Here is a 14,107-nt window from a genome sequence, read left to right as displayed (position 1 = left end):
TCAATGCAACTTTATCTAATTAAGATCAAAAGTGGAGACTAATATATGCCCCCGGTGGCCGAGGGCCAAGACTCGTTTTTCCATTTTGTCAAAAAGCACTTACCCAACTCAAAGATATAGATTATGGAGAGAGAAAGACAAAACTAATTTTTCTTTTCTTTCCTTTACTTTTCCTCTTTCGCCTTCAGAACAGGGAAAAGAGGAGGGACCTTCATGGGGCCCGGTGGTGGCCGTGCCCAACGAGGCGCGGTGACGCAGCCAACGACCCAACAGTAGTCGAGCAACTGAGCAAGGCATGGTCAGCGGCGATCCTGGCGATGACACCAATGGTCGAAAGGAAAGAAAAGGAGAAAAATGAGGCCGGGTTTCCAAAGTAAGGAAGGGGGAGGTTTTAACTCAAATTTCTGGCGGTTACCAATGGATTAAAGCTGGCAGTGGTTCACTGGAGAAGTGAGGAGACCAGGGAAGAGAGAGAGAGGGATTGAAGCTTTATGCCTCATCTCCGGCGAGTTTTCAAGGCCGGCATGGTAAGGAGAGAAGAGAGAGAGAGAGACACCGACGGCCATTGTGGGCGATGGAGGTCGAAGGGAAGCCACGGATGGAGTTGAACAGGAAAGAAATCGAGCTTAGAGGAGTCCGTCGAGCTCCCGATGCCGGACTTCTACATCTGCCTCTTCTCCTCCTCACGTGCCGCACACGTGCGCCACAGTTTTTTCCTCCCCTGGTTTGGGCCAAGATGGGCTTTGGGCTGATTTCCGACAATCAACTGTCTGGGCCAGTCTGATGGACCAGGTCCAGTTTAGTATCAGGCCTCTAAAGTGCCCGGATATTTCGTGTATATACTAAGTAAATTCTTGAGTCTAATGTTGGGTTCCAATAATTTCTGCCACAGAAGATTAAGACTCAAATTCTTTGTGAATCCATCTTTAAGCCCATGCTCAACTCCAAAGTCGATGGACTTGGATCAACTACAGATCTGGCTTAGATGTACGAGTCCAAGTGATAGCCTACACACGCAAACCCTTGCACTTCACCCTAGACCGAAGTGGAGCCGCTGACGGACGTAGAAAATCCCAAAGTCCGTTGGACTAGTTTAGCCTGGATCAATCAAAGTTGGTCAAGCTCGGTCAAGCATATCCCCCCCGCACCCAAGCACGATTTGAGTTCAACCTAGACCGAACCCATAAGCGCGTAATGTAGATCAACGACAGTTATATATTAATCCACCGGGTCAGGGGTGTATCATTCATGCGAAAGAAGGATTCACCTTCTTTCATGCAAATCCACCTCGGGCTCGGCTCGTTTAACAGAAGCTTGGGCTCCGAGCTCTGTATTGGGCTCGAGCTTGGGTTTGCTTGGCAAAGCAAAAGCTCAGGCTTGAGCTCGTAAAACGCGTTTCAATTACGAGCTCCAGCTCGAGCTCGAGCTCGTTTAACAGAAGCTCGAGGCTCAAGCTCGGGCTTGCTTGGCAAAGCAAAAGCTCAAGCTTGAGCTCTTAAAGCGCGTTTCAATTACGAGTTCCAGCCCGAGCCCGAGCTCAAACTCGAGCTCGATAGCAAGAATTGGGCCTGCCCGACCTGGCTCTCGATGTCGTCCAGTTGCTCCCCCTGCGTCGCCACCAGCACAGACATGTCCATAAACACCTGGTGCAGCTCCAGCAGGCTCCTCTCGAGATCCGCCGCTGCCGTGTGCCTCTCCTGGATCTCAGTTATCACGTCCAGGACCCTCACCCTCCCCTGCTCCTCTATCGCCCTCTGCAAGAACCTCTTGCCTTCTCCCGTCGCCACCACGGCCTCCACTGTCTGTTCATCGGGCTTCTTCTCGGTCGCCGTGTAGTAGCACCGCTCGACGGACTCCCAGTAATCAACGGTGACCGTCTTCCACAGCTCACCGAAGCCCTCCATCGAGTCCTTCAGCTTCTTGCGGAGGCCGGCAACGACGGAGGTGTGGGTGCGGTTCGTGGAGGTGCCGGGGCCGCAGCATGGAAGGGAGCAGTTGACGGCGTTGGCGCTAGAGGTGGGCAACGGGCCGTGCCGGGCCGGCCCGGCCCAGGCCCCCCGGGCCCAAAAACTAAACGGGCCGTGCCAGGCACGGCCCGTCCAGCACGGAAGGCCAGCCCGGCCCGGCCCCAGGCCCCTCTATTGGTGGGCCGGGCCGGGCACGGCACGCCACGGGCCGTGCCAGGCACGGCCTGTAACGGGCGCAAACGGGCCGTGCCAGGCACGGCCCGCAACGTCTCCAAACGGGCCGTGCCTGGCACGGCCCGTCTGGAGCGGAAAATAGCCATTTCCAACGGCTATTTTCGTGAAAATGACCCTTTTACCCCTCCCAACAGTCCAATAACGGCTGAATTGAGGGGTATTTTGGGAAAAAAAATTTTGGGCTTCTATAAATAGCCCATTCCTTCCTCATTCTCACCACACCAAACCTCTCATTCTCTCCTTCTCTACTGCTATTATTTCTCTCTTCTAAAGTGCTCTTCTAGCAATTTAATTTTTAGTTTGTTCAAGTGCTACACAAGAGGAGGTTCCTGTTGAGAAGAGAAGGTCGCTTCTGTTGAGAGCACAAGAGGAAGCTCGGAATCTCGGCTCTGCCTTTGCCCTCCGACCCTCTACTCAATTCCTCCTTGCGGTTAGTTTTTATTTTTTGAATTAATCATAGATATGTCATCTTTTGAGGAAAGTCAGTTTGGCATTTCTGTTTCTGAGGGAGAAGAAACTAATCCCCAACCCCCTGTTCCTAGTTCCTCTAGAACTGGTGAACCGAGTGAAGGTCAAACCTCTTCTCGTAAGAGGACTAGTACTGTATGGAATGAATTTGATAGAGTTATGGTTGAGAGAGTCTGGAAAGCTAAATGTAAAAAATGTGCCAAACTTTATAGTTGTAGTAGTAGTGGGGGAACAGGGCATTTAAAAAGACATCAAGAGAGTCATAGGATGCATGATTCTCATGCTCAAACTCAAAGTACCCTTAATATACAAGGGGGATTACTTGTAGGTAATTTTGCATATAATCATGAAAATCAAAGAAAAGCACTTGTAAAATGGATAGTTAAGGATGAATTATCTTTTAGTTTATGTGAATCTTTTAATTTTGAAGAATATGTTCAATTAAACCTACAACCTGCTTACAAAAGAACTAGTAGGCGTACATTTAGAAGAGTAGCTATGACCAATTTTTTAGCAATGAAACAAAATTTAATTGAAACACTTTCTACTTTAAATGTAAAAATTTCATTAACTTCTGATATTTGGTCAGCATCTGTAGGTAGTAATTGTTTTATTGCCATTACTGCTCATTATATTGATAATGATTGGCAATTAAATAAATGTATTCTTGCTTTTCGTGCTTTTGATTTTCCACATTCTGGGCAACAAATTTCAAATATAATTTATCAAACTGCATGTTCATATAATATTAATGATAAAATTATGTCTATTACTTTTGATAATGCATCTAATAATAATTCTGCTGTTGTATTATTAAAAGACTCATTGCATCCCATATTAGATGGAAATTTACTGCATATTAGATGTGCATGTCATATCTTAAATCTTTCTGTTCAAGCTGGCATGGGCATGATTCAAGATGTGATTTCAAAAATTAGAAATGCAGTTTCTTTTATTCATGCTTCTAGATCAAGACTTCAAGAATTTAAGAAATTATGCATAAATCATGGTAAACGTTTTAAAAAATTTAAACTTGATGTAATTACTCGTTGGAACTCCACATATAGCATGATACATGATGCATACCCATATAAAAATTTATTAAGTGCATATATTAATGATCGTGGATTAGGATTTACATTGACTGAAACTGATTGGAATAAAGAAAAAATTTTGGAAGATTTTTTGCTTAGTTTTTATAATGCTACCAATGTTCTTTCTGGTATTTATTACCCTACTTCATGTTCATTTTTACAACAAGCATATATAATTAGTCAAAAATTTGCAGAACATAGATATGATGATGTTTTAATGCCTATTATTGACCTAATGGAATCTAAATGGAATGAGTATTGGGACAGGATATGTCCTATGCATAACTTAGCTGCTGTATTTGATCCTAGAGTTAAATTAAATGGCGTGCTAATTTTACTTGATACATACTCTGAAAATATGAATCAAGATGCTGAATCTGCTAAAGATGAGGTAAAAAAACTTCTTTATGATATTTATGCTATATATGATGAAAAAATTCGTGGATCTAGAACACAAATACAAACCTCTATTTCTCCTTCTAGTAGTTCTCGTTCGTCATCTATTTTTTCATTCATTGCACAGAGAAGACACACACATGCTTCAAGTTCCTCTTCATCTTCTTCATCTTTAAGTAGTGAACTAGAATTTTATTTACGAAATGATCTTCATTCTGCATATGATGAAAATCAAATAGAGAATCTAGATGTATTATCTTGGTGGAAGAGTGTTAGAAATCAATATCCTGTTATGTCTGCAATTGCACGCGATATTTTAGCTGTGCCGATGTCCACGGTAGCATCGGAATCCGCTTTTAGTGCAGGTCGGCGTGTTCTTGACGAAAAGAGAAGTAGGATGACGGGCGAAACGGTGGAGATGCTTCTCTGCTTCAAGGATTGGCTGGATGCTGAGGCAAGACTTCAAGATAAAGGTGGATATAATACAACATCCTCTGATGATGATGATACAAACACTACTGAAGACTGAAGACTGAAGACTGAAGAGTGAATACTGATTCACTGAATCACTGATGATTAGTAAGATTTCTTAATTTTTTATAATTGTACATTTTTATTGTATTCTGGAGGTCAGACCAAGGTCCAAACCTCGGCCCTTTCTTAGTTTCTTATTGTATTCTAGAGGTCAGACCAAGGTCCAAACCTCCCTTCATGTACCATTTTGATTTAAATTAATAAACTGGTAGGGGTCTATGCCAAACCCCCCACCATTAAGGTGGCTTTATATTCATAAATCATAAATTCTTAGTGTTCAATATTTATTAATTTATTAAAAAAATTTATGAAGCATTAATTTTTATCGGGCCGAGCCGGGCCCAGGCCCGGACCGTGCCAGGCCCGCGTGCCAGCCCGGCCCAGGCCCTTATGGGCCGTGCCGTGCTGGCCCGCGGGCCGTGCCGTGCTTGGCCCGCGGGCCTAGACCGGGCCGTGCCGGCCCAGGCCCGAAGCGGGCCGTGCCAGGCACGGCCCGCTGGCCAGGGCCCTCTAGCCCAGCACGGCCCTCTCAAAGGGGCCGTGCCCGGCACGGCCCGGCACTGTAGCTGGCGGGCCGTGCCAGGCATGGCCCGCTTCGTGCCGTGCCGTGCCGGGCCGTGGGCGGCCCGGCCCAGTGCCCATCTCTAGTTGGCGCGGTCGAGGGACTCGAGGCGGAGCTTGATGAGCTTGGCCTTCTTTAGGGCGGTGGCGACATCGCCGTCCATGCGGGCACGGAGGTTGCGGACGGCGTGGAGGGTCTTGGAGGCCTCGTTCGACTCGTCAAGTCGGCGATGGATGCGCTCCACCTCCTTGAGCTCGTCCTTGATCACCTCCACATCCTTGAAGAACCTGTCCAGATTGGCGCTGCTGGATGCGGACGAGGACGGGTTGTGGCTCATCTGGACGTCGCCGAGTTGGGGGACAATAAGAGGATCTTTTGATATCCCTACCCAATTTACATGATTTGTTGACCGGATTGAAGTTTTGATGGGCCCAGACAGTGTTAAGTCAAAAAGGCTCGTGAGCTGCTCGGGCTCGAGCTCGGATTTAAACGGACCTTATTTTAGGGTTGGGCTCGGGCTCGTTTGACTAACGAGCCGAGCTCGAGCCGAGTCCAAGCAGCTCGGCTCGTTAACAGGCCTACCTTGGGATCATCTACCGGTTGCTTTAAGATTTATGCATGCAAATAATATGATCTCACTGTGGATTCGTAGGCGCCGATGACACAACCTGGGTTCCTTCGCCGCCCTAGGCACAATGTCTCATAATGCTTCGCATATCATGACAGCAATATAAACCCATGGGGCTGAGAGTTATCAATGGAGGACCACAATTGCCACTGTCCCGCCCAAGATTGAGAGGCTGTTAGGCGTGCAACCACAGCTATAGGGTGGTCCACCAAACTACGTACTGCCCTCACTGCAATTTAGAACGCACCACCATGTGGGATTACTTATTTTCTCGCATGAAGCTATCCTGCCTCCTCAACTTATCCACATTCCGAATCCCATGCGTCGAGGCAATCTTAGCCAATCCTAACTCAAAAGATAGACTCGCCAAGTTTGGCCATTCCGTGGTGGGGCTTCCTCCACCCACAAGGAAAGCTTTCCATGGGTCTAGATGTCCACACGTGCTAGGAGAGAAATTGGGTCAGTATTTGAAATCATGCTGTCCAATTAGAGTAACATGATGAATGAAAAAAAAAGAGGCCATTCACTAGCCCCAGCTTTAATTTTGAGCGCAGCTCAAGCTGCTCCCGAACGCTTTGTCGAAGGAAAAAAAATATAAAATCATTCGAGATTTTAATCTTTATAATTTGTAGCAATAATCCAAATTATTTTAAACTATTACTATTAAAATATGTTTTGATCTTAATAGTTTATATTAATTTCTAATATATAATTATAACAATTAAATATGTTATTGTTGTAAAAGTAATTAATATGTGTGTGCACATATGCATATATTATATATAACTTCGACATTTATATCTCCTCTAGTTCAAGCTCAAATAAGCTAAGCGTGGCTCTAACTCGATTCATTTGCTAAACGAGCAGATTAAAATTGAGCTACATTTTGAGCTGAACTCAGGTTCGCTCGCAGCTATTCATGCAAGCCCAACTAGCCAGCTGCTCACTAGAAAATGAAGGAGTTCTCTTCTTTCCACACTAATTCCAGCCTATGACTATATTCGACACAAGAGACACTTTAAATGAAGGAGTTCTCTTCTTTCCACTAATTCCAGCCTATGACTATATTCCACACAAGAGACACTTTAAATGAAGGAGTTCTCTTCTTTCCACTCATTCCAACCTGTGACTATATTCCACACAAGAGACACTTGGAACCTCTCCATGCTTGACTTGTTTAAAAGTAGAGAAAAGCAAAGGGCGTAGCCTCTGAGGAAGATAAGGCCAATGACTCATCCAACCATTCAAGGCCAATGCCTTGTATAAAGGGAGGTCCCACTCTCTCTCTCTTACACACACACACACACACAAATACACACAACCTGTGAGGTCATTGTCTGGCTAAATGGAAAGGGTGGGGGTGGGAAGACTTGGGCAAGGTTATCTGAATCCTGAGGCACCTGTCCACTTCGGGAGGCTTGGCCGGCAACATCTTGAATTCAAGCACCAAAGAGCCAATGGATTGCACTTGGTGCACAATCTTGCATTGGATTCGCCTCAGAAGTCTACTGATAAAGGGAACAAGAAAACACATCCATATCAGAAAAGGTACAGAGAGGATCTATATAGAAAGAGACATCTATAACCGTGGTAGATGCATGAAATTGGTGTAATGGTGCATTAGACTTCCAAGTGCATACAAGGCACCAAGAACACAATTGCACCTGCCATGTACCTTGCCCATAAACCATACCTCTATCAACTAATTTGAAAGGTGCATGTGACTTGCAATATGGCCTTATTGCTATGGAGATAGGGCTTATGAAAAAGATAGTGCCTTAGGCATCCACTTTGGATGCGACCACCTCTCACAAGTATGGCCAAGGACATTACCCTCCATATGAATTTATTAGTTTGAAAGGGATGTCTCTTTTGGACTCATTTCTGGATACCACAAGCATTGCTCCTATGGCAAAGGATTAAGGTACCTTTATGCACCATGTAAACCACTAGTTTGTTCTATTCCTATCCTAGAACCTCCTCCAAGGCAGTAAATTATTGATGGCACTAAAAGGCTTTAACATCTTGCCATATGTCATCCTCAGCAACAAGCACTCTGTAATCACTTCTTTGGGTGATTAACAAGTTAGGTATCGCATATAAAGTGGAATATTATTCTTGATCTTCATAAAAAGATGCAAATTAATTAGGATGCACGATCCGATGATCAGACTACATAGAACTAGCTAGAGCTAGTCCAGTCTCAATCAAAACAAATTTGATTACAGGCGAATATGAAAAAGCCCTAGCCTTTGCCTCAATTACTTCAGCTAAACATGCATTAGATTTAATATCAGTTTGGCTTATAACACTGGATAATCTTTTCTTAACTCTGTAATAGTGCATGAATTCACATATAACGCACTATATCAAGCATTAAGAAAGCACCAGTTATAATAACTGAACTTGAACATTCTGCTACTTCAATCATCATATCCAATAGTTAAAAATATTACTCTAGCATGGTAGAAATCCCATATAAGACATATGTGACTCTCTCTCTCTCTCTCTCTGCAATAATAGACTAATACTGCTTTTTTCAGAGTAATCCAAGCTATAAAGGCAAGGCCCGCCTTCCACCATTGTCTCTATTTAATTAGTCCATATCATGTGATAACTTGCCTTGAGGGTTGACAAGTACCTAGCGTTAATGAATACCTTAGTCAAGCCTTGTACTATCGTACCAGGAGCAGTAGCCGATAAGGAATAGAATGGTGGTCCTTCAAGAATCAAAGTCCATATACAACAGCAACAAAGTAGATGAGGGGAAGCAATGTGTGGGGAATGAAAGGAGGGAACATGTGAGGAAAGAAATGATAGGACTTGCGCTGGGAAAACAAAGGAGGGAGAGAGAGAGAGAGAGAGAGAGAGAGATGGGAAATGCAGTCTGGGTCAATCCCCATCAATGGTCATGGGCAATGAAAGAAAGTGGTGAAGAAAATAATGGGAAGATGGGAGTGGCCCCCAGTGTCCTTTTTTTTCTCTTTTTTTGTGGGGATTTATGCGGCTACAAGATGGTGAAGGAACAAAAGCAGTGGCACCATGAGGGAGGGGGGATATGACCATACTACCGTAAGCACCATCCATTTCCTGCCATCAGTACTTCTATTGTGCTTTTTTGTTGACTATTTATCTACGATGATCTATTTACTTTTGTGTTGTTACTTCCATGATCCATGATGGCATGACTAGATTTGTTAGGAAGCATGCATGATTGGAGCTTGGTTAAAGATGAAGTGACTGTGCCCTTATCTAGGGATATGCACCAAACTTTTGTAAAGGCTAATATGGAGAAAATTCTATGAGGAAATGGTGAGAAGATCCTTAAGATCTCAAGCTTCGTTTGATAGGTGCAATTAGATTGTATATTAAGAAAATTATATGAGGAAATGATGGGAAATATTGGACTTCACTGTCCTCGCTTTGAGAATAATGATGCTAAAAAATTTTACCTACAATATATTTAGTTTCTATTGCAGCCTGAATAGAAATCTCATTTTATCAATATAATTAAAAATAAAAAAAGATTATATTTGATTTGGACTTAACCATGGCCTTGACTTGCATCTTTCGTAGAGTTGGGATTAGTGGTAGAGCAAGAGGCAAGAGGAGAGCAATTGCCTCTCCTCTTCTTACAATTGGGAAAATCTAAAATTATTACTCATTTAGCTCATGGTTAAAGAGAATAGAAGGGTTTGATTGTTGTCGATAAGAGAATACAGAAGTCCCTGAATTGTTTCACCTTAGCAGGTATGTTTTAATCCTTCTTTAGTCATCCTGTACATAACTATTATTGATCCAAGCAATATGCTTATATTTGCACTTGTAGTTTTTTTATTTAATAAGCCTCACACTTATTAATCTTTGATCACATCTTCATCTGGAGTACCTTTTTCACTCCCTCCAAGCACATCTTATCCATTGGGCAATGAAAAATAAGCTGGTTATCATTAGGGCAATTTCCATCACAGTAGATTAGTTCCTATAGCAATTATTGATTATAATGCTACTAGGAACAAAATCTGTTAGCTAATCAAGTATGGCTAAGGAGCAACACTGTTAAGAGTCATTTATTTCTTAGATTAATGACAAGAGAATTACATATTTCACCTAACATCCAAAATGTTCAAATCATGATATTCAAGATAGCAGCTTTGCAAGCGTCTCATATCCTCGAAGAAGACAATCAAATAGATAATTGGCGTGATAGCATGTTAAATTAATCCTATTATTATGCGGATATATATCACTTGCCATTCAGTCCAACTGGACAAAGTAGTATTTGCAATCTATAAAGTCATCTTTTTAAAGGGGTTTACACTTCCCTATCCTATATTCTTATGGCCTACAAACCCCCACATCCTCTAAAAAAAAAAAAGTAAATAAAAAAAACAGGATGTGAGGGATAAAATATCCTGTCATTGTCCAACATCATTTTTTCTTTAGTATTTTAAAGAACTAATATTTTAAATTTATTTTATATACATAATAAGGTCTTTTTTTGGTATTTTTAAACACACTTAAACATATTATCATGCATAATTTTAATTTTGAGAAAATAGCTTTTATATGTACGGATACATAAATCAATCATTAAACGAACATTAAATTTAAAAAAAATTGGGCATAAAATGTTCGATCTACAACATTTCCATGAGTAGCACTTCAAAACATTAAAAAAAATTTGTGAACAATTTTTATTTTCTTAATAAATTGAAGGGAAACAAGCTTTCAAAATCCCCAATTTCTATAATAATGGATCTAACAACAGAATCAGCGACTCTAATGGAGCTGCCCACAGGATTTTTTTTTTTTTTTTTTTTTAAATTTTCTCACGAAGTAACAAGCAATGGTTGGCCGTTTCGGTGAGTTCTCCGCAAGAGGATGGTCACCGACCACTCCCCTGGCCATCAAGGAGGGAAGCTTTGGTCAACTGAAAAGATGGAACCTTTGGCTTTGGCAGGTACGGGAGAAAGAAACAGGGTGGCCTGTGGAGCTGCAACTTATCGATTGGATGGGACCCTTGATTTGATTGGCCAGGCGGCTTCAACGACTCGGACCTCATAACAAGATCATTTTTCATTTCATAAAAATTATTTTTTAAATTAAAATAAGCAACTTGGATCCCAGCCTAAGAAGAAATTATTCACAATCTCATCAAGGGTGGCAACAGAGCGGATCAGATCATATACCGATCAGATTGGATGAGGATCGGATCAAAAATTTATCAACCTAAATCCAATCTATTTATTAAATATGTCAAAACTTCAAATTTGAATTTGACCTGTTTATTGAATAGATTGTATGATTTGACCCACATAACCTATTTATTAAACATGTTAAATAAATTTTTAACGAGTTAAATGAATTTATAAAGAATAAATCCAAGTTAAATGAATTAAATAGATTAAATAATTTAGAAATAAGTTAAGGAGGTTCAAACAAGTTAAATAGGTTGTAAACAAATTAAACTGATCGAATCATAGCCCAACTCAATTATTAAACAAATTTAAATAGATTAAACGAGTTAAAAGTTTAAACCTAAATCCAACCCATTTAATAAATAGATTTAAACGAATTGACCTATTTACAACTCAAATCTACTTATGTGAAATCCAAATCTATTTAAAAGCAGATCGTTTGCAGATTGAATTGACGTATGAGGTTATAAATTGCCACCTCTAATCTTAATTTGAAGAAAATAAAAAATATCTCAATTCTAAAAATCTAATTCAGGCTCTCTTCTATTATTCAAATTCTATTTTTTATTCTGATATTGATTCTAATCCAATTCAATTTTGATTCTCGTTCGAATTCGAATCCGAAATCAAATATATCCTAAAATCCACCCTTACGAACTTACAAATAAGATCATAAAAATGCGTGGATAAATAGTTAAAATATGTAGAAAATTCATTGTTGTCGACCTAATCTTTAAAACAAAACGGGTGGTTGGTATATTACGTAATAGGAAGACCAACAACCAAGCGTGGGATCGTAAGGATCACATGGAATTGTACCATATCTATTATATCTAATGACAGACTTTTCTAATGGTTGCTGAGTGTTGTCATCTAGCTATACTTTTTCAGACTCCTAATGTCACAGGTTTGCAAGGGTTCTGAATTTCTAGGATCTCCCATCTTGATGCTTGACGTGCATAGCTCTACTTTTTTAAAAAATTCTCAAACGAGTTTTTAGTTCTTTTTATCCAATAACGTGCAACTTGCATCCAATGCCAACCACTAGATGTTACCTAATGTTTCAATATAATTGAGGTCAAAATTCGCTGACTCGGTACTGGATCTCATATCGATGTCATACTAGCATAGTATTAATATGGTACAGAATTTTTTTATACCAAATGTTAGTATGTCATTTATACCAGTACCGAACCGGTATGGTACGGTATACTGCGTATCGTCCGATTCGAACCGGTATGCCATATCACGGTTGGGGCCAATTTTTTTTGTTTGATCTTTTTATCTAGAGGCAACTCTGTTCGGTTCAAGGAAGAATCTTGTTTCATTGGTTGGAAAAATTAGAAAAATAAACTCATAAAATGAGGAACGGGGAAGTTAGCATAACATAAACAAAATAATATTTTAGTTTATTACTTATGGATATAGATTTGGATTTATTGAAAAAGAAAGTGAGGTAATGAACCTAATAAACCCACAAGAAAAGCCTAATAAACCTGGAGACAGACCACCACCATTACCCAGGGGCGGCCCAATACATTTGGGGGCCTAAGGCGAACTCAATAGAAGAGACCTTTTTATTATTATTATTTAAATAATAAATTTTTTTAATAAGTATAAAAATATTTAAAAATACATTTGGGGGCCTAAGCGAACTCATTAGAAGAGGCCTTTATCAATTTTTTTTTTTTGAGTTTTTCATACCCACAGTCATATTTTCTATTAGACATTTTAATTTATAAATAATATTATCAAACTAAGCAATTAAAAAAACATCACAAATAAATCAAAATATAAAAAACTTGATTGTGTCAAGAAAAACAAACTCGGGTCCCGACAAGTAGTGCCGAACTTAATTATGTCGAGAAGAGGCCGAATAGTGCCGAACTCGACGGCGAGAAGAGGCCGAACCGCCGAAGTCACAACCAACCTACATTTGGACCCAAAAAAAAATCAATTATAGTGTCTCTAACTTGATTAAATAAAAATTAATTGGACCAAAAGATTAATTAGTAAACTAGCCTAGAAGCTAACAGAGGAGAGACGGTGGATTAGATTCTCACGTCTCACCGGTCACCACTGCCTGGGAATTGGGAATTTGGGATCAGTGATTTGGTGGGATGCTCACGGTCCAAGTGTCCAATGGAGGATGGTGGACTTTGGTCCTTGGAGCGACCGAGCGAGCCGAGCTGCCGAGTGCCGAGGAGCGGAGGAGGCCAGAGCGGCGGAGCTCGGAGGAGCCGAGGACGGCGAGGAGAGCTGGAGAGGACTCCTCTCAGAGGAGATCCGGCCGGCGACTCGCCACTCGCTGGGTCTTCCGTCGGTCGGAGGCCCGGAGGTTGGAGGACAGGAGCCGAGGACGGCGACGTCGGCCAGGAGAGGAGATCCGGCTGGCGGTCCAAGAGCCGGAGAGGAGATCCGGCCGGCGGCTCGCCACTCGCCGGGTTCTGCCTTCTTGGAGTTGGAGCCGGAGGAGGAGGACCGAGCCACCGAGGACGGTGGACTTTAGAGCAGAGCCGATTAGCCGAGAAGGCCGGAGGCTCGGAGCCTCGGAGGAGCCGAGGACAACGAGGAGCGGTGCTGCGAGTCTGCCGAGAACCGGAGAACGGGAGATTGGGATTTGGGAGAAGGTTCACTGGTTCAGCAATAAAAAAGAAAGCACGACAGAGAACTGAGAAGGGGGGAGAGAAGGAGGGAGGAAATGCCCGTTGCCTATCATTTGTCACTGTCGTAGCCGAAGGGCCGAAGGGGATGCCGGATGCACTGTAGCGGCGTAGCAGTCCGGTACTGGTAGCCGTCGCCCACTGCTCAGTGCCCAGCTACAAGCCTATGACTCCAGCTATCGGAGGGAAAGGGTCTTTTCGAAAGGCTGAAGGCTAGCTTTTGGCTCTGGATTAAATTAAAAAAAAAAAAAAACTATGCAGTGGGGAGTGGGGACCGTGGGGTGGGGGCCTTCCGTGGGTCGGGGGCCTTAGGCGACCGCCTCAGTCGCCTAAGGCCCGAGCCGGCCCTGTGATTACCAC

At 42.2% G+C, this 14,107-nt stretch overlaps 1 pseudogene; it reads right to left on the bottom strand.

The window, feature by feature from the left end:
- Window positions 1–1,511: 1,511 nt before the first annotated feature.
- LOC149751239 (syntaxin-121 pseudogene) lies at window positions 1,512–5,693 on the bottom strand (annotated as a pseudogene).
- Between the last annotated feature and the right edge of the window lie 8,414 nt (window positions 5,694–14,107).

This window comes from Phoenix dactylifera, chromosome 15 (genome assembly GCF_051530095.1).
Source record: "Phoenix dactylifera cultivar Ajwa chromosome 15, Ajwa_hap1_PhDact_Kaust_v1.1, whole genome shotgun sequence".
NCBI classification, from domain to species: Eukaryota; Viridiplantae; Streptophyta; class Magnoliopsida; order Arecales; family Arecaceae; genus Phoenix; species Phoenix dactylifera.
Note: the sequence above shows the minus strand (reverse complement) of the source record. Positions and strands in the feature narration are given on the sequence as shown.